Source organism: Stenella coeruleoalba, assembly GCF_951394435.1.
Source record: "Stenella coeruleoalba genome assembly, chromosome: 14".
Taxonomy (NCBI): domain Eukaryota; kingdom Metazoa; phylum Chordata; class Mammalia; order Artiodactyla; family Delphinidae; genus Stenella; species Stenella coeruleoalba.
In genome coordinates this window covers 39,878,832-39,900,395 of record NC_137160.1, presented here as the reverse complement: position 1 = coordinate 39,900,395, position 21,564 = coordinate 39,878,832, and the positions used below count along the sequence as shown (strand labels likewise).

The 21,564-nt window shown below is 44.0% G+C and overlaps 1 protein-coding gene across 3 annotated transcripts in view; it reads left to right on the top strand.

Moving 5' to 3' along the window:
* The window catches only part of GALNT1 (polypeptide N-acetylgalactosaminyltransferase 1), a 184,780-nt gene that overhangs the window by 53,335 nt on the left and 109,881 nt on the right, over positions 1-21,564 (top strand). For 2 of the 3 annotated variants that reach the window (XM_079943526.1, XM_079943524.1), the window contains exon 1: positions 3,873-4,584. The exons of the other annotated variant lie outside the window; for it this stretch is intronic. The gene's annotated coding sequence lies outside the window, so the exon portion shown is untranslated. Of the gene's footprint in view, positions 1-3,872; positions 4,585-21,564 lie in introns of those variants that run through there. 3 annotated transcript variants of the gene reach the window in all.

Genomic DNA, 21,564 nt, shown 5'->3' with positions numbered 1-21,564 from the left:
TGTCTTACTCCACTTACTCAGTTTGAACTGAGAACCCAACATCTCTTCCATTTCTCTTCATTTCAGGTTCATTCCATTCGATTTCCTTTGAAGTGACGACTGCCCACCCAAATCTACTGTCCACTAAGACTTGCTTCCATTGCCCTTGATGATTTTTGTACCTGACTTAGGTTTTAGCTGCTATTCTGACTCCTGCTCTCCTTAACCTTAAAAAAAATTCATACTGGTGTCTGGTCTGACTGTATTATTTTCAGTTTCTTAGGTTCACTTCTGTCACTGCCTTCTTTACCTTCATTGGCCATGTGCCCAAATGGCACACGCTGAGCCTTCTCCACCTGCAGAGTCTCAGGCTTGTTCTTCTCACCAGCTGTCTCAAGTTTTCCACTCCTCCATGCTTGCTGACCTCGGACTGCATTGAGTCTCTGATCTAGCAGTTCCCAGGATTTCACCTATTTTTTTCCTGTATGATATTATAGCCCATATAAGTCTCCAGAGTATATGTGTGGAATTCCCAATAAACCAGCAATAAATCTTCCCTTTCCTCTCTGACTCATAAAAGCCTATTGGAATGCAAAAAACTGGGAGTGACTTTTTTTATAGGAATAATCTGCAATCTGCTCTAATTTATGTTTTAAAACTTTATTCTCAACTTCTTGTTCCTGCCCAAGATGGAATAGTGTGGATGGAGTACATTTCCCACTAAGAACAGTTAAAAGGCCTGGACATTGTATATGAAACAAACAAGAGAAAACTGTGAAAGGCAGAGAGAAGAAGACAACTGACTAAGGACCTTGGGATCTGAGGAATGACAGGACAATGAGTTCTCCGTGTTGTTTTTTTGTTTGTGTGTTTGGTTTGTTTGTTTGTCTTGCCTCATATATCTTAGGCTAGAGAAGCTGGCAAACTAGAAACACCACAGGAACAAATTTTTTAAAAACCCCAAGAAATGCCTGCTCTCACTAGCTAAAGGACTGGGAAAGAGGCAACGTAGACAACTTTTAGACCAGTAACTACCCTATTCTAGCCAAACCCTGCAGAAAAAAAATGTGACCTCACCCCTGTCCCAGTCAGCAAAGGCTGAAAAGAGGGACTCCCACCTTCACCCTTTTGTTAGAAGGCATCACTCATGACCCCTCTAACCCCTGCTGGGGTGATGTCAGAGAAGACCAAGTGGGGAGCCAGCACTTTCATCCTGGCCTAGTTGACAGGTGACTAGCAAAAACAAAACAAACAAAACAACCCAACCATGTGGAAGTGTATTATGCCAGGTTAAAAAAAAAAAAAAAAAAGCCAGTCTCAAAAGGTCATATACTGTATGCTTCCATTATATAACATCCTTGAATAACAAAACTATAGAGATGGAAAACAGATAGTGGTTGCCAGGGGTTAGAGATAGTGGGGATGGGGGAGGGGTAGGTGTGACTATGAAGGAAGTTCATGAGGGAGATCTTTGTGGTAATGGAATAGTTCTGTATCTTGATGCTGGTGATAGTTATGGGAAACTGCACATGTGATAAAGTGGCACAGAACTATACACACATATTGTACCAATACCAACTTCCTGGTTTTGACATTGTACTATAGTTACAAGTTTATAGCTTTTTTATAAGTTACAGTTATAAGATGTAACCATTGGGGGGAAATGGGTGAAGTGTACAAAGGACTTTTCTGTACAGTTTTTACAACTTCCTATGAATTTATAATTATTTCAAAATAAAAAGTTAAAAAAGTTATCCTTCAATTTTGATACTTGTGATAGTCATTAATGTTATAATCCAAATTTTTGCAGCTCTCTGCCTTCTGGGGACAATGCTGGGATTTATTGCATTTCCCTGCTTCTTTGAAAGTTAGATATGGCAGGTCGTTTGATTTGGCCAATGAAATGCATGCATAAAAGTGACACTTGGTGAGGAAGTGTTACGAGACCATGTACAATATGCCACATGTCCTTCTGTCTCTGCCAAGGAGGAACCATGTGCTGCTCTGGATTCTTCTCCAGCCTGGGATGGACCGCCCCCCCACCCACCCCCACCCCCGTCCCCCTTCCTCAAATGACATGGCTTGTGGGACAGAAGCTAATGTGTAGTTTTAAGCTCCCAGGATTTGGGGCTTTTGGCTATAGACATCCAGTGCAGTAATACAACAATTAGTGACCATTACCTGCCCATGCCCCTTACAAATGCCTAAAATGTACTGCTCTTATCACCAGATCCAAAGCAAGGCACCCTCCTGACTGCTTATGATCCACATTTACCACACCCAGGACCGCCCTCACCATGCTGACATATGCCTACTGCCTGACCTAACCCATGATCACCACCCATCTGGCTATTTTCACTTGGTTTAATGTTTTTGAGGTTCCTCTATGTTGTATCTTCCACATATCTTCTATGTATCTTTCATTCTGTTTTATTGCTGAATAGCATTCACTGTATGGACATACCACATTTTGTTTATCCATTCACCAGTTGCTGGACATCTGGATTGTTTCTACTTTTCAAGTATTATGAATAATTCTCCTATGAATATTTATATACAACTTGCTATATGAACATGTTTTCAGTTTTGGGGGGTATATACCTAGGAGTGGAATCATTGGGTCATATGGTACTCTTACGTATAACTTTTTAAGTACCTTTTTAACAAACTTCCAAAGTGGCTGTACCATTTCACATATCCATCAGAAATGTAGGTTAGGGTTCTAATCTCTCTAATCTCCTCAGCAACACTTGCTATCATCAGTCGTTTTTATTACAGCCATTGTAGTGGGTGCAAAGAGCTTTCTCATTGTGGTTCTGATTTTCATTTCCCTAGTCGCTAATGATGCTGAACATCTTTTCATGCTACTGTTGACCATGTAAATATTTTCTTTGGTAAAATGCCTATTTCATCCTTTTATCCATTTAAAATTCAATTATTAGTCTTATTAAGTTATGAGTTCTTTATATATTCTGAATACAAGTCCTTTATCAGATATACGATTTGCAAACCATTTTTTCCCCAAGAAACAAAAAAATCTTTTTTTTTCCTAAACACGGTTATTTTTTAAAAAGATAAAAACTTCAAAGTGAAGTTCCCTTGTGGTACATTAACAGGCCAATCATGATTCACTTTGTTTCAAAATATTATGTAAGTACTTTTAAAAAGCAACTTTTAACTTTTATTTTAGAATACTTGGAAAATGTAGATAAGCACAAAATAGGATAGTAAAATTCCACAGATAATCTTCAGTAACATTATTTGCTTCCAGCCTTTTGGTTTTTTCTGCGAACATACCTTTATTTAAAATATAAAAATGGGACCATTTAAATATTATAAACATTAGTTTCATCGCTGGCAAGCAAGACACAAAAACCTCTGAATGATTCAAGTAGAAAATTTATTAAAATAACAGTTGGTCATGCCTAGTGAGTGACAGAGGACCAGGCTGCGTCTCCTCTTCAGGTTAAGGTACGGCTAGGTACTGGAATTAGTGCCAAGGAAGAGTGTTTCCCAAGGGGGCACAGTGGAAGGGCCCCTCTCAGAACGACAAGGGAGACACTGCCCTAAACAGCCCCCATCCTGCGGGGGCCGGGGTTGTTTTTGTCCCCCAAGGCCTGGCTGCCTCTTCCGGCTTTGCCGGTCGGTGGCCTCCCCTCTCGCCGCCCACCCTGGGTCCTGGACCTCCTGCATCCCTGTCGCCGGACGCAGCGCTCAGCCCGGCCAGACCAAGGGGCCGCTGACCGTCCTCCAGTTCCGAGTCTTCGTCGGCCGCTCGCGGGTCTGGAACAACCTGGCCTCGGCCCCGGGATCGATCCGAAGATCTCGTCGGCGCGGTGAGGGCACCGTCCTTTCCTCCCACCCCGCGACCTGCTCGACGTGAAACGGCCCAAGCTGTACTTCACTTGCGGCGGCAGCCCCTTTGTCCGTGCACAGGTTCAGGTGGAGACCACCCGGGCCGGACCTCACGGCCGAGCCCGTCGCAGACCCAGGCTCCCGCCCGGGACAGGACCGGCAGCGCCGCCCGGAGGCCCTTGCTCCGGCGCCCGGGTTCCGCGCCTCCCCGCGGGTGGGACAGGCAGAGGTAGAGGCGCCGAGAAGCCGGAACCTTCACAGCCCCGAGGGAAGCGCCGCGGCCCCGAGGTGGGCTCGCCGCAGGGGCGGGGGCGCCGCATCCGGGTGAGCGCGCGGCGCCCCCGCCTCCCCCGCGCAGCCGCACGGGCCGCCGCCGCCGCCAGCACGCCGCGAGCGGGGAGGACCGCGCCCAAGCGGCCTGCGTGGGCGGCCCTGCGGCCCCGGACCGCCGCGCTGAGGCGGTCCCAAGCGAGCAGCAGCTGCGGCGGCAGCAGCATGCGGGGTGGCCCGGAGTAGCGCGCCGAGCCCGCGAGGCCCCGCGCGGAGGAGGGGGCAGGCGCGGCGGAGGCGGGGCCCGCGTCGGGCCCGCCCGCCCGCCGGGGGAGCCGCCGGCAGTGGTCGAGGAGGCGGCGCGGCGGACGGCGGCCCGAGAGTAGCGCCCGCGCTGCGGCCCGCGGGACCGCGCCGCGACCGCCCGGGCCGGCCCCGAGGAGCGCCCGCCGCCGCCGCCGCCGCCGCGTGCGGACCGAGGTGAGTGTCCGCCCGCGCCCGGGCCGTCCCGGAGCCGCGGCCGCTGACGCGGAGCCGGGGGAGGAGGAGGCGGAGGAGGCCCGGCCGCGTCCGCGTCTCCTGTCCCTTTGTGGCCGGCGCGACCGGGGCGCGGGCTCGCTGGGCGCGGGGTCCGGGTCGGGGACTCGGAGGCTGCTGGACACGCGGCGTCTCTGGTTGGCCGCTGCGGCGAGAAGCGAGTTTCCGTCCTAGTTTGACATTGAGTTAGAACCGTTTTTCTTTAGAAGACGGAAGTTTGTTTTATTGACCAAAATACAGCTAAATATGGCTCCTGGGTTCGGTCCGGCGGTGTGGTACTTGGAGCCGCGGTGCCAGGCTGACCCCCGCCCGGCCGGCGCGACGCGGGAGGGGAGGACACGCGGGCGGCCCGGGTTGGGGGCTTCCGGCCCACTACCCGCGAAGAGGACCCGGCCGTGAATTAGCAGACGTCTGTGGTTGGGAAGTAGCGGGCGTTAGGTAATGTAGTACAGCTTCCTGGAAGAATGAATGAATGAAATGTCATTTACTCACCCATAATCAGTGCAATGCCCATTTAAAGATTTGCCAGGAATTGTGATGATTTGCAGTGTCATTGCCTCTCTTACCTGGTCAACCTTGCTAAGTGAAGGCCCCCTCCTCCGAACTTGTGACCTTGGCCTCATTCACAGAGCCGCTAAGCTAACCAGACGGGCTTGGCATTTTCTGGCAAGTGTGGGCAATGGTCAGAGTAGTCTTTGTGATTGTGAACTGTTTCTGGAGGGCAGAGATCATACCTTGTGCTTAATATCAACACACTGATCTATAATAATTCTTGTCAAGAACTCTGAGAGGGTGGGGTGGGATGGGTGGGTATTTTGTCCTCATTTCACAAATGAAGTTGAGGCCCTAAGAAGTTGTAACTTTACAGGGCGCAAGCTAAGCAGCAGAGTTGGGGTTCACACCTAGGTCTTATTAATCCAGTGCTTTTTACATTACATTTGTGTCTGGACTTGGGTTGTCCATTGTGGTAGCCACTAACCACATGTGGCTATTTAAATTAATTAAAATTAAAGTTTTGAAAATTCACTAGCCACATTACAAGTGTTCAGTAGCCAAATGTGACCGGTGGTTACTATTGAACAGCACTTGTCTAGACCATATATCCATTGGCTTATTCAGTAAATATTTGTTGAGTGCCATATGTCTATGAGGCATAGTTTTAAGTCCTGGGTATAGCATGGTGAATAGGAGAGGCAAAATGTCTCTTCGCTTCATGGAGCTTGCATTCTATGTTATAGTTTAAGGGATGTTTCCTTGGTACCTTCAGTGCTTTGCTAATGCAAAGTGTGGTTCGTGAACCAGCAGCAGCATCTCTGTCACCTGGGAGTTTGGAAGAAATGCAGAATCTCAGGTCCCAAGCCACATCAACTGAATGAGTATCTGTTAAAGTGATTCAACAGGTCACAGGTGATAGATCTCAGATCTCAAGTGATTTGTTTTCATACTGAAGGCCTTATTCAGAACACCAGTGATAACTGGGTTTAACAAATGTCCTGATGGATTGTTTGGTAGGGCTCTTAAGCCAACTTTGAATGCCTTGGGAACACTCATCATTTACACAAATACTTGTTAAATGCCTGGCTTCTGTAGTAGAGTGTCAGCTTTATGAGAGCAGAGATTGTGTCTTCCTTTTCCAGCCATGTATCTTCAAAGACTGCACAGTGCCTGGTAAGCAGTAGGCACTCAATAAATGCTTCTTGAGTATATTAATGAGCCTGTTCAGAAGTCAAAAGTAGTTAATCCCAAGCAATTCAGGCAAGGTAATATTCAGGGCAGCGGGTAAGAGCATAGGACCAGAATCAAAATGAAGGTGGTAGGTCTGTGTGTAGCTTTTCAGCTCTAAGCCCCAGCTACCCTGGCCTGAGTTTCATTTCCTGGTTCCCTTGCATGCCCTATCTCTTTCTCTTTTTAATAATATAAAATAATATTTATACATTTGAATCTTAATCATATCTTAGTGCCACATACATATGTATATGTGTATGTATATTATTTTTAAAAAACTAAATTCCAGACTTTATTAGGATTTCACCAATTTTCCCATTAATATCCTCTTTCTGTTCCAGAATCCTGTCCAGGGTACCACATTGCACCACATTGTATTTAGTCATCATGTCTCCTTAGTCTTTGGTTTGTGTCAGTTTCTCTGTTTTCCTTGTTTTGTGTAACTTTGGTAGCCTTGAGGAGTACTGTCCTGGCTGTCTTCAGTGGGCAGCTTTCCATAGACCAGATAGGATCATCTAATACTGGGAAAAGACTCTCATATTCAGGAAAGTAAGGCCCTGACAGGAATAGCTATTTCTGCTGGTATTTGTCTGTTTATGTAATATATACATCTATTACGCTTCTGTAACAACTTACAACTGTAGTACTTTGTTTTCAGTAGCAGATTCTTGGGATACAGTTCTTAATTGGTTGAGATTCAGAAGAGGGTTACAACATTGCAAATGTGAACCAGTATTTTAAAATATACTGAGTTTTTATTTTATTATGGGTTAAGAGCTGGGCTGAGGTGGAGGGGCTAGGAAAAAGGAGAGATTAGCTAAAAGAGGCAGTGGGTCAGAGAGGGACCATGGTGCACGGAGTGACAGATACTGCAGGAAAGAAGACTGGGGCAACTGCATAGAAGGGAACTAGAAGTGAATACTTGCTGTTCGTTCATTGACTCAGTTAATATTTATTGGGCGCTTATTGTGTGCCAGTCCAGTGGTAGATACTCAAGATAACTGGGGTTGGACAGCATTAGATAAACATGCAGGTAAGTACATAATAATTAAACTTGTGATGAGTGCTAGAAAGAAAAGGTAAAGGGTGCTGGAGAGACTGTGTTTGTGTGGTGGTGGGGAGCTGCTTGCTTTTGGTTGGCTGGGTTGGTAAGGAAGTCTTCTCTCATTTGCATTCCTCGCTCCAGCCTTTGGGGACCTTCCATTGTTACCCCCACACTGCTTATTCCATCTTTTTGTTATTTCACAACACACATGCCCCTTTTTTCATAGGCACTGTGTTTATCTTTAGCTCCGAGTCTTTACATAAGATTTCTTCTTCCCAAGACATCCCCATCTCCGCTTCCACTTGTGGAAGTGCTACCTCTTGTTCAAGGATTTGCTCAAATCTCATCTCCTTTATGAAGTCTTTCACTGTTGATTTATGCCTGTGTTTGTCACTCTACTTGAGTTTATGGTGTTTGAGGGTACGGATAATACTTTACGTTTATATCTATGTGTCCGCAGTCCACCACAAAGCCAAAATTAATAAAGAGTTGTTAAGAAGGTAGATCTATTCTGAAGTGTTAACATTTGGGTGATGAATCTTAGAGTAGAGAGTGAAGGTCCAGTTTTGGGCTTTTTTTTGTGTGTGTGTGATGAAAGAAAGTGCAGCATTTATTTCAGGGCACCAAGCAAGGAGTTAGGGACAGCTAGTGCTCAAAAAGCCCAAACTCTGGGCTTTTTTAAATTAAACTTTTTTTGGCGGCATAATTGTAGATCCACATGGAGTTACAAGAAATAATTCTGAAAGATCCCATGTACCCGTTACCCAGTTGCTCCCAGTGGTATCATGTAAAACTGTAGTGCAATATCAGACCCATGAGAGTGTCATTGATATAGTCAAGAACATTTCCATCAGCACAGGGTTTCTGCATGTTCTGTTATAGCCATACCCTCTTCCCTCCCAGTTCCATACACTCCTTAAGTCCTGACAATCAGGATGTGATTGTTGTCCATTTCTATAATTTTGTCCTTTCAAGAATGTTTTATACATGGAGTCATATAGTAAGTACCTTTTGGAATTGGCTTTTGCCCCCCATGCCCCGCCCCCCCCAGCATAATTCTCTGGATACTCATCAAGGTATTGGGTGTATCAATAGTTGCTTCCTTTTTATTGCTGAGTAGTATTTCATAGTATGGATGTACTTTTATGGTTCTTTTAACCATTTACCTTTTGAAGGACATTTGTTGTTTCCAGTTTTGGCTATTATAGCACCATTGGTTGAAAAGGCAACATTGTTTCCTCCATTGAATTGCTTTTATGTATGTTAAAAAAAATCGGTTGGGTATACTTATATGCGTTTATTTCTGGGTTCTCTGTTCTGTTCCATTGATCTATGTGTCTGTCCTTCCACCAGTATTGTACAGTCTTGGTTACTGTGCAATATAATAAGTCTTAAGTAGGTGTAGAATGATTCCTCCCACTTCATTCTTTTTCAGAATTGTATTAGCTGTTCTTTCCTTTGCTTCTCCATATAAATTGTAGAATAATCTTGTTTATATTTATAAAAAGTCCTACTGGAATTTTGATAGGAATTGCATTAGACCTATATATCAATTTGGGGAGAATTGTTGTCTTACTATGTTGTTTCTTCCAATCTATGAACATGGTATGTCTCTCCATTTATTTAGATCTTCTTTGATTTCTTTCATTAGCATTGTGTAGTTTTATCATACAAGTCTATGTTTTGTTAGATTTTGTTGGGTTTTTGTTAGATTTACATGTAAGTATTTGTATTTTGAACAATTGAAAATGGTATTGTATTTTACAGGCAGCTTATGCAGCTCAGTATCAAAAAAACAAACAACCCAATCCAAAAATGGGCAGAAGACCTAAATAGACATTTCTCCAAAGAAGATATACGGATTGCCAACAAACACATGAAAGGATGCTCAACACCACTAATCATTAGAGAAATGCAAATCAAAACTACAATGAGGTATCACCTCACATTGGTCAGAATGGCCATCATCATAAAAATCTACAAAGAAATGCTGGAGTGGGTGTGGAGAAAAGGGAACTCTCTTGCACTGTTGGTGGGAATGTAAATTGAGACAGCCACCATGGAGAACAGTATGGAGGTTCCTTAAAAAACTAAAAATAGAACTCCCATATGACCCAGCAATCCCACTACTGTCATATACCCTGAGAAAACCATAATTCAAAAGGAGTCATGAACCACAATGTTCACTGCAGTACTATTTACAGTAACCAGGACATGGAAGCAACCTAAGTGTCCATCGACAGATGAATAGATAAAGAAGATGTGGCACATATATACAATGGAATATTACTCAGCCATAAAAAGAAACGAAATTGAGTTATTTGTAGTGAGGTGGATGGACCTAGAGTCTGTCATACAGAGTGAAGTAAGTCAGAAAAAGAAAAACAAATACCATATGCTAACACATATATATGGAATCTAAAAAAAAAAATGGTTCTGAAGAACCTAGGGGCAGGACAGGAATAAAGACGCAGACGTAGAGAATGGACTTGAGGACACGGAGAGGGGGAAGGAAGCTGGGATGAAGTCAGAGAGTGGCATTGACATATATGCACTACCAAATGTAAAATAGATAGCTGGTGGGAAGCAGCCGCATAGCACAGGGAGATCAGCTCGGTGCTTGTGACCACCTAGAGGGGTGGATTAGGGAGGGTGGGAGGGGGACACAAGACGGAGGGGATATGGGGATATATGTACATGTATACCTGATTCACTTTGTTATAAAGCAGAAACTAACAACATTGTAATGCAATTATACTCCAATAAAGATGTTAAAAAATGGTATTGTATTTTAAATTTTGGTGTCCATGTGTTTATTGCTAGTAGAAGTATTAACTTTCTTATGTTGATCTTGTATCCTGCAGTCTTGTGGAACCCATTTTTTAGTTCTAGGAGTTTTTCTGTAGATTCCTTCAGACTTTCTAAGTAGACAACCATGTCTTGTCTACATAGGGGCAGTTTTATTTCTTCCTTTTCAATCTGCATGCTGTTTACTTCCTCTTCTTGCTTTATTGCACTGGCGAAAACTTCTAGTACTATGTTTAATAAGAATAATAAGAGAGGGCGTTTTTGCCTTGTTTCTGATCTTAGGGAGAAAGCATTCAGTCTTTCACTATGTTTTGGGTCAGTCTCTGCCAATCCATAGTGATGCTATTGGCTAGAAATGACTGGTACTCACCTGGGCCTGTGGTGAGCCCCCGCACAGACATTTCCCCTTCTGGAGGAGCCAGTTTTGTGTCTGGACTGGCCCTTGTGCTCTTACAGTGATTGTAAGACACACCTCTGCAACAACCATAAGGGAAGTTTGAAAAGAAAAGGTTTATTACTTACAGGTCCTGGAGGAGGGTACCTGGCATGCCTGAGGCCACACAACGAGGTTGTGGGTAAAGAGTGCAGACCTGGGTTTCTGCTTTTTTGTGGGGTTGATGGTGAGGGGCATAGGGTTTTGTAGATTCTCTCTTTATTGGTGAATGTAAGACATAAGAGCAGGAATTAGGTCACAGGAAGGGAAAAGCAAGCTGTCAAATGGTCAGTTATCTAATGACTAGAGCTTTCTTAAAGAAAAAAAAGTAACTTTATGGGTGGGGCGGCATGGCTCTTTATCTAGCTGTGTAGCTGGCAATGTGTTTATTCAAGATGGATGTCTTTGAACTGGATGCCTGGGAAATCAAAAGCTTAATGTCAGGCATTTACATTGTACAATCAAAAAAGCTAGTTGTCAGGTACTTATACTACACACTATTAAATATAGTGTTAACTGTACGGTTTTTCTAGATGCTCTTCATCAAGTTGAGGACATTCCCTTCTGTTTCTGTCTCTGAAAGTTTTTGGCATGAATGGGTGTTGAATTTCATTAAGTGCTTTTTGAGCATTGATCTTTATATGTTCATGTAATTTTTTTCTTTAGCCTATTGATGTGATGGATTATTTTGATTGATTTTTAATTGAGCCAGCCTTGCATTCCTGGAATAAACCCCACTTGGTCATGGTGTATTATCCCTTTTTTTTTTTTTTTTTTTTTTTTTTTTTGCGGTACCTGGGCCTCTCACTGCTGTGGCCTCTCCCGTTACGGAACATAGGCTCCGGACGCGCAGGCCCAGTGGCTATGGCTCACGGGCCTAGCCGCTCTGCGGCATGTGGGATCTTCCCGGACCGGGGCACGAACCCGTGTCCCCTGCATCGGCAGGTGGACTCTCAACCACTGCGCCACCAGGGAAGCCCCATATTATCCCTTTTATATTTTGCTGAGTTCAGTTTACTAACATTTTGTTGAGGACTTTTTGCATTTACATTCACGGGGGCATTTAGCAGTATAAATTTTCCTCTAAGCACTGTTTTAGCTGTGTCCCACAAATTCTGTTTTATTTTTATTTTCACTCAGTTCAGTATGTTTTTATTTCCCTGAGACTTTGACCCATGGATTATTTAGAAGTGTGTTGTCTGGTTTCCAGGTGTTTGGAGATTTTCCTGTTATCTTTCTGGTTTTGGTTTTTACTTCAATTCTGTTGTGGTTGGAGAATACAGTCTGTATGTTTCAGTTCTTTTAAATGTGTTTAGGCTTGTTTTATGGCTTAAAATATAGTCTGTCTTGGTATATGTTCTGTGGACACTTGGTTAGAATGTGTTTTCTGCTGTTGAGAGGAGTGTTTTATAAATTTCATATATGTTGTTTAGATTCTGTTGGTTGATAGTGTTGTTGAGTTCTTCTATACCCTTGCTGGTTTTCTACCTAGCTATTCTATCAACTCTTGAGAGAGGGATGTTGAAGTCTCAACTATATTTGTGGATTTGTCTGTTTCTCCTTTTAGGTTATATCAGTTTTTAGCTTTACATATTTTTCAGCTCTCTGCTGCATACACATTTAGGGTTGCTGTGTTTTCGTGGTGGGTTGACACTTTCTGTCACTACATAATGTCCTTCTCTGTCTCTAGTAATTCTCTTTGCTCTGAATTCTACTCTTATCTGATATTAACATAGTTGCTACTTTTCTTTTTCCTTTGATTGCTTTCCTTTAATTGTTTGGATGTTATATCCTTTTCCATTCTTTTAATTCCAATCTGCCTAAACTGTTATGTTTGAATTAAGTGTCTTGTAGACAGCATATACTTGGATCATGTTTTTTAGTTGATTCTAGCAATCTTTGTCTTTTTCATTGATGCATTTAGACCATTTACAATGAATGTTATTATTGATCTGTTAGAGCTTAAGTCTGCCATTTAATTTTTTGTTTATTCCCTCTGTTTTTTGTTTCTCTGGGTATTCCCCCACTGCTCCTCCTCCCAGCTTCCTGTGGGTTACTTGAACATTTTTTTTTTACAATTCCATTTTAATTTATACTGTTTTTGAGTGTATTTCTTTGTATAGTTTTTTTTGTTTTGTTTTTGTTTTTTTGTTTCTTGCAGTACGCGGGCCTCTCACTGTTGTGGCCTCTCCCGTTGCGGAGCACAGGCTCCGGACGTGCAGGCTCAGCGGCCATGGCTCACAGGCCCAGCCGCTCCGCGGCATGTGGGATCTTCCTGGACCGGGGCACGAACCCCTGTCCCCTGCATCAGCAGGCGGACTCTCAACTGCTGCGCCACCAGGGAAGCCCTGTATAGTTTTTTTAAATTAAAAATATTTTTACTGGTTGATTTAGGTATTACATTATATATACCTGGCTAATCATTGTCTAGTGGTGTCATCATTTTTCCTGTTCAGATGAAGCGCAGAAACCTTACTTCCCTATACATCCCTTTACCTGCCCACATTTTTTTTTTTCTTTGTGGTACGCGGGCCTCTCACTGTCGTGGCCTCTCCCGTTGCGGAGCACAGGCTCCGGACGCGCAGGCTCAGTGGCCATGGCTCATGGGCCCAGCCGCTCCGCGGCATGTGGGATCTTCCCGGACCGGGGCACGAACCCGTGTCCCCTGCATCGGCAGGTGGACTCTCAACCAGTGCGCCACCAGGGAAGCCCTACCTGACCACATTTTAATACAATTGTATTTATTTCTTTTAAAAACATTTACAAGTGCGCTAGACACTGTGTTATATAGTTTTGCTTTCACAAACATAAATTAGTAAACTCAAGGGGAGAAGGAAAGCCTATTTATCTGTATTTTTGCTTACTGTGTTTTCTCTTGATGTGTCAGCATTCCTTCTCTTATCATTCCTTTTTTGTTTTTTAGAACTTCCGTTAGCCATTCTTAAGGGTATGTCTGCTGGCCACAGATTTTCTTTGTTTTCCTTCATTTGGGGATGACCTGATTTGCTCTTCATTCCTGAAGCATATTTTCTTTGGGTATAGGATTCTGTGTTGATCTTTTCTTTCAGCACTTGAAAAATGTTGTACCACTTACCTCTGGCCTCCCTGGTTTCTGATGAGAAATCCACTGTCTGAATAGTTTTTCCTCTGTAGTTAAGGTGTCTTTTATCTATCACTGTCCTCAGGATTTTTTCTTTATTTTTAGTTTTTAGAAATTTAATTGTGATAAATGTTGGTTTGGATTTCTTTGGGTTTATCCTGTTTGCATTCACTCAGCTTCCTGAACCTGTAGGTTTGTGTCTCTTTCCAGATTTGGGAAGTTTTCACCATTATTTCCTGAGTGCAAGTGCTTTTTCAGCAAACTCTCTTTCTTTCTTTTCAAGACTCTGATGACTTGAATGTTAGATCTTTTGTTATGGTCCCACAGGTTCCTAAGGTTGTCAATTCTTCTTTAGTTTATTTCTTTCTGTTGTTCAGTTTGAGTAATTTCTGTTTTTGTATCTTCGAGTTTCTTTGTCCCTTCCATTCTGCTGTTGAGTTCATCAACTTAGCTTTTTATTTCAGTATTTTTCAGCTCTAAAATTTCCATTTTGTTCTTATTTGTATCTTCTGTTTCTTTGTTGAGGTTATTTATTTGTTTCATTTATTTATTTTGAAATTTCTTGTTGAAGCCTTTCTGTCACAGCTGCATTATAATCATTCTCAGATAATTCTGACATCTCTGTCATTTTGGTGTTGGTATCAGTGTCTTTTTCATTTAGTTTGAGGTCATCCTGGCTTTTGGTATGGTGAGTGTCTTTTTTTTTTATTAAAACCTGGAAATTTTCATATTCTGTGAAATTCTGGATCTTATTTAAGCCTTTGTTTTAGCTGGCTTTTTTTTGACACCACTCCAGCAGGGGTAGGGGTGGCATGTGGTGCTACCTTGTTATTCCTAGGAGGGATTAGAAGTACAGCCTCCCCACTTGGCCTCCCTTGACCCAAGAAGTAAAGTGTTTTGTTACTGTCAGATGGGGTTAGAGGTCCAGGATTCTCAGGGGACATGATATGGAAGGGTGCCTTGTTACCAGCTGACATGGATGAAAGCCTGGGCTCCCTACTTGGCCTCCTTAGCACCAGTCTAGTGTGGATGGGGTTGGGGTGCCTTGTTACAGCCTGGTGAGTATATGGAAATTTAAGCTACCTACCTGACCTTTGCTGGCCTGGGTGGGCCACAGTTTTTTCTGTGGTTTTTGTCTGGAGTAGTCATTTTTTTCCCTTAGCATTTTCTGTCTTGCTAAGATGTCCCTTTTTTGGTCCTTTGGCTAGAGAGAGCAGGCTTTTGTTGGGCTTTTTTTGGTCTGTGCCTGTTGGCATTTCCAGTTGGCCAGCTTCTTCACTTCCAAGTTTGGGATATATGAGGCAAAAATAAAACCCAGGGTAGTCACCATTGTGTTGTTCCTCAGGGCCTGAGGTCTTGCCAGTCTGCCTTCTTCTCTCCACATTTAAGAGTCTTCTTATGTTTGTTTCATACGCACTCTCCAGAATTTTTAGTTGTAGTTAGTGGGAGGAATAAGGAAAAGTACATCTACTCCATCTTCCTGGAAGCAAATGTCCTGAAGGACCAGTTTTTAACATTTTCCCTTTGTCACAGACTGATTCTTTTCTAACATGTGTAAAGTATGAATTATAAGAAAAATGAAACTAAAAGCCTACAATATATAACTTACAATTTTTTATTGTTAGATTCAGTAGATGTAAAAGTTCTGTAACATTGCCGTCAAAGTTTCTAAGTGCTTACTGTCAATCTCTGTACTTACTCTTCATGGAGTAGGTGGGTGCAAGCAGTTTGCTGTCTAAGGACCACACTTTGACTAGCACTGCCTTGGGTATGACTACTTGATTCTTTTTGAAACCAGAAGTCAGTGATCAGCCATTCAGTTTAGTTTCTCCTCTGCTATTTTCCTTGTATTTTTGTAGGGATGTCTTCAATGTGAAACTCTTTTAATCCTTAAGGAGAAGGAATGTTTTAGGGCAGCTGTTTCATTAGCGATCAGTTCAGAGTGCACCTCTGATTTTATGTGACTTATTTCTCCTTTAATTTTTAGAGTTCTTATAAAATGTTATAAGTTATAGAATAAATTCCTACAAGTGTTTAAAGAATCCTTTACAATCATTGTAATTATAACTTCTAATGTTACATAGAGAACATATGGTGGTTTTTGGTTCTGTAAAGATGTGTAAATGTAGGTTTCTGGCATGTAATCTTTTGGTTGGTGACCTTAGCTGTGGGATAAACACTAAAGACACTAGATAAACCGTTTTGGGGAGACTTGAGGTGAATTGAAGGTAGTTCTTCAGTTTAGATGTCATGGTTTTTGCTAGATCTTTGTGTCCTTGGTAGTTACGACTTCCTTCTTGTTAAAAAAAATTTTTTTTTTAAGTATCAGTTCAGTTATAAAAAGGAGTAGAATTTGCATTTGTTGGTAAAGCCACATGCTAAGTTATTGGATTGGTCTTTGGAAATTGCACATTGCAGTTTATATTTATTGTTTCTCTTAAGGTTAAAGAGTGAGTGAAATTTTCTGGGAATGTTATAATTCTCATTTTTCCATCTCTAGGGATTTGTGAGTTATCAATAAACACTTTTCTAGTATTTACCAGTCCCTGTGTGTGGCAGGGGCTGTAGAGGGTAAGTGAGGCCAGACTGCTTCAGAGAGAAGTCCGTATTCTGCTCATAGTCAAGCCGCAGAATTAGTTTTAATTATTTTAAGTGTTTTCATGCAGAGAGAACACTACCTGATGAAATAGGACTGTTGTAGGGAGAGCAGCCATGAGAGTTTCAACTTCTACCCAGAAATAGGGGCATAAGAGAACTAAAACAGTTTTGCCACTCGGCATGGAGAATGGTGGTAAGATGGTCTCTGATCTGAAACTTGGGAGAGGAGTGAGAAAGTAGAGGGAAGAAGAGGATGGTTAATTGTAGACTAGGAGTCTCTGAATAGGGCTGGAAATCCTATGATGAGCAGCCTCTGGGGCATTTCAGTGCATGAGCTATAAGGACACTCCTGGAGAGAAAGGAGCTTTGTGGTAGAAGCTTTCGACTGGAGATGTCCTTGAGTTAGAGGAAGGGGTGTAATACTGGCAGCTTATCAGCCAGTGTTTATCAGCTGGTGTAGTGGGCTCTTACCTCAGAAGGGGAAGTTTGAGGAGTATTAGAGAAACAAGGAGTTGGTTCAGATAGACTGGGATGTAAGCTATTGACAGTTGGAGATGGTGCTGCGAAACACAAATAAGACACAATATGTGTAGCACTGATCAGTGCCAGGCACTATTCCAAGTGTTTTATGCATACTAGTTCATTTAATCGTTATAACAGTCCTTGGAGGTAACTACTTTTATCATTATCCCCATTGTTTAGAGGAAGGATGGAGGAACTGTAGCCCAGGGAAGTTAAGTGGCGAAGCTGGGATGTGCACCTTCCCTGTGTCTGTGCATTTAACGTGGCAGTCTGGCTCCAGAGTTTATGGTCTTAACCACTAAGCTAGATTGCCTGGTTAGAATAGTGTGGACAAGATTAATAGGGTCTTTGAATACCAAGCAGAAGCATATGGACGTTATTTGGAGGACAGTAGGGAGACATTGAAGGATTTTGATGGGACTGTTGATTGACATCAGAATTGAACTTTAAAATACATGTAGATGGATGATTTTTATTTTAAGACTAGAGGTAGGACTTGAGACTAATGCACCAGTCTAGTTGACCATGTATACAGGAACATATAGCTGCATTTTTAGAGATGGAATCAGATGTTCTTGTCAGTGGATGAAGGAAAGAGAGAAGTCAGTCACTGGACCTCTAGGAGAATATCACCATTAACAGAAATGGAAAAAAACAGGAGAGTTTGTTTGAGGATAGTTCCTGAGTGTGTCTTGAGACATGTCCAGTTGCAGGTGCCAGAGAGGGACTCCAGGTGGAGCTGTCCTGTGGCCATCGTAATTGTGGAACTTGATCTTGGCAGGAGAGGTCAGTTCTGGAGGTACAGATAAGCATGAGCAGCATGGAGTTGGTGAAAATAGGGAGTGGTGGAGAGGGCCAGGAAATGAATTCAAGGGGATGCTTACATTTGGGACTTCAGAGAAGGAAAGAGTCTTTTTTTTTTTTTTTTTTTTGGCGGTACGGGGCCTCTCACTGTTGTGACCTCTCCCGTTGCGGAGCACAGGCTCCGGACGCGCAGGCTCAGCGGCCATGGCTCACAGGCCTAGCCGCTCCGCGGTATGTGGGATCTTCCCGGACTGGGGCACGAACCCACGTCCCCTGCATCGGTAGGCGGACTCCCAACCTCTGCGACACCAGGGAAGCCCGGAAAGAGTCTTTTACATCGTCATTGAGCAAATATTTATTGAGTGTCTGCTGTGGGCCAGGCTATGTGAATACACAGTGAACAAAACAGACATGGTTCCTGTGCTTGTTGATCATACAAACTTATGGGGTAGACAAAAATAGAGACAATTAAGTGAATAATGGGAGTTTTCACAACAAACAAACAAAATAAATAAAGGGGAAATGATGTTTCAGCTGAGACCCAGAGGTCAACAAAGATTTTAGTACAGAGAGTGGGGCAAGAAGATTCCAGGTAAAAAGAATGGTATGTGCAGAGGCCATGTAGCAGAAGAGGACTCACTCTTCTTAAGGAACTGAAAGATCACTGTGGCTGAAGGGCCACTGGTGCAGTGGAAAGTGAGGTGAGACGCAGGGAGAGAAATTGGCAGGGATGATGGGACGGGTGATGCAGGACCTTAATCCCAGTGCTGTTGGAAGGCACTGAGCAGGAGAGAGCCCTGTCTCAAATTTTAGGCAGATCACCCTGCTGCAGTGTGGAGAATGGATTCATGCAGGAGGTAGGATGGGTGGAAGAGAAGCGTGGAGACCAGTGAGGAGACTTGCAGGAGGCCTGGACTACAGTAGTGGCAGTGGGTGTGTGTGAGGCTGAAGACGGCTCTAGTGTCTCTCTCAGCAGGCTGCTCGGGCCCTACCTGGCCTTCCCCTCAGTGGTGCTTTTTCCTCTATCACATCATGTATCGTGGTGATGCTCAGTTTATCCATCTGTGTTCCTTCTGGGCTGTGACTTCCTTAGGCAAAAGTAGGGACCTTCACTTACTGGTCTCTTAAGCACAGGTGCTTTCCAGCTGAGAAGTGAGCGGTAATGTTGAATAATAGATCAGCATGCGTACCTTTCGAGGTGCAAGACTGTGGTCAGGTTTAGACTGAGTCTTTCCTGTTGTTTTTTCCTTGAGAGAAACTCCAAGACCTGGGCTGGCTGGTGGCAGTGTTACAGGGGAGAGAGCGTGCTGACTGTGGGGCCTGTGTGGCCTTCAGAGGTGTTTTCAGGTCCCTGGCCATTGGAAGGTCGGGAGGAGAATTAGAAGAGAACAGAGTCAGGAAAGCCTTGAATTTGGGGGAGGAGGCCTTGTGAGGAATGACGGTCACTCCTGTGCAGTGCTGCTGGGCAGGCCGGAGTGTGGAGAGACTTGCTCTGCTCCCTGCAGTTCCAGCTGCGAGGTGACGGCAGAAATCCTATTACAAGGTGATCAGTGGTGACAGCAGGTGGAGCCAGTTCCCTGAGGAGCTGGAGAGGAGGAGGAGGGCGGGGCTTGATCGGGGCAGTGGAGGAGGTGACTTCTAGGACAGGAGGAGCGAGCCCGTTGCCTGTAAGCAGTGGGAGTGGCGTGTGAGATCAGGGGCCCAGCGCAGGGCTGACGGGACAAGGAAGGAGGGCTGTGGTCGGAGGGGACAAATGCCCCCGCAGGAGGGGGCGGCCAGCCATCTGCTCCGAGGACTTTGCTCTTGGCGTGTGCTCCCTCCCTGGGGGCAGAGGGTTCTGTTTTCCTAGAGAAGCCAGGAATCCTGATTTTGTTTTGAGTGCAAAGTCCTGATGTTTAAATGTTGGCAGTTCATTTTTAAGAATCTGGTTTTGTGGGGAAAGGAGAGACAAAACCCTCATCTCTGACAGTTATCTTAGGAGAAAGGGCTGGTGAGTGTGAGAGACAGGAGGAAAGCGTATGTGGAACAAGGCTTCCGAGGCTGTGGGAAGGAATGCGACTGAGTGTGCAAGTGGAGGGCACCATCCTTGGGGAGGGGGAAGGGCTCTGAGAGAGCAGAGGGCGCATGAGGTGCGAGTGAAGTGGAAGGAGCGCGGGTCTGAGGAGGAGAGACTTCGTGGAGCTGGGGCCAGGGCCGCGTGGCGTGGCCACGAGGGTGTGCACATGTGGCTGGCTGGGCTGTGAGGTGGGTTTCCGGTGGACCCAGCCAGCCTGGTGTCCGGACTTTCTCTGTGATGTTAATATCCTGGAAGTCAAAGCAGAACAAAACAGTGGGGCTTGCCTAGGGTTAGGACTGAAAGGCCGAAAGGTCCAGTGGGTGAGGGAATTTTTGTGTGTCAGGAGGGTGAAATAACAAAGGTTTTGTGACTTCTTGGTTGGTAGCTGAGCACGTGGAAGGTGGGGTAGGGCTCAGGGGCAAATGGAGAAGGGCAGGTTTGGTGGGGTGAGGATTGTGTGCGCCAGATGGTGGGGAGACCGTGGCCAGGTGTGGTCTGTTTTTGGGTTTGGTGTGGGCCGAGGTATCCGTGTAAGGTGTGGACGGGCAGGTTGGTATTGGGCCCTGAGACAGAAGACAGAGCACCAGGATCCGGGCTGCTGAGGACGACAGTGTTAGAAGTCAGCTTGAGTGTTGCAGCTGATGGAGGATGGAGGGGATTGGAAGTGAGGAAAAGGCTGTCAATCCAGTGCTGACATCAACCCATTGGGGGAGGTTGGGTGGTGTCTTGAAGATCAGTCTCAGAATATACGGTTACATATTTTGGAGGTGGGGCCTAAATGAGGTAGCATATTTTGAGTAATCCACAGTTCACACTTAACTATTACAGTACTCTATTTTAATATTATGGTAAATGTAGAATACCCTCATATATAACAAAAATGTAATAAAATAATATGTAAGAAGATTGGGACTGATCCATTTTTTTAGGGCAGACAAAGTGGGGGTCCACCTGCAGTTCACTTTACTCACACCCACAGCGATACTTGATTGCCAGTCCTGACCTGTTCTGTTTTCATTTACTAGCAGCTCCAGTCTTGTGAGAAGTGGCAGTGACTAACCCAGTCATGCCGTCACCTGGACCCCTAGAAGTCCTTGCCAGTATCACTTTCTGAGGGGTCAGGGGCTCCACAAGGGTCTTCATATTTCCCTTAAACTTTCAGCAGTGGAAGACCATAGGCTTTGTTTAGTAACCAGACTGTAAGCCTGTGGCAGCAAGCTGCTGCCTGTTTACTCGCCACCTTCCAAACAGAAGTAAACAAAAATGATTATGAATTTAGGGGTGCTTTCTTCTCTCCATATGATGTCCACATGTTTCTGCATAAAAATACTACTGGAAGAGTAAGGAGACTAAGGTCATTTTTTTGCATTATTAAGTAATGGGAATTTTTTTAAAATAGAAGTTGACATTTACATGGTAACATACCCTGACAGTACCAAAAGTTATACAGTGGAAAGTAATTCTTCCACCCCAGTATTATTTTTTAATGTGCAAATAAATGGAAGTCATAGATATTTCTGGGCCAGATGAGAGTTGCCTTAATTTTTTTTTTTTTGTAAATTAGAACATTATGAAGAGATATAATAACTAGGCTAGAGGGGAAAGAAACCACCAGTTAGATGCGATTTTCCGGTAGGCATTTTTAAGAAGTTAAATTTGGGGTACATTTTGAGAAATGGGAAACAGGAGAGCTTTGGGAGAGAACTTACGACACTGGGTGTTAGATATAGAAGTTAGGATAGATATGTCAGAGCAGAAAGAAGCACGAAGTCACTTAGCATGGGTTTATCTGAGCCCTGAAATGGAAAAACTTTTCTCCAGAGACTCAAAAT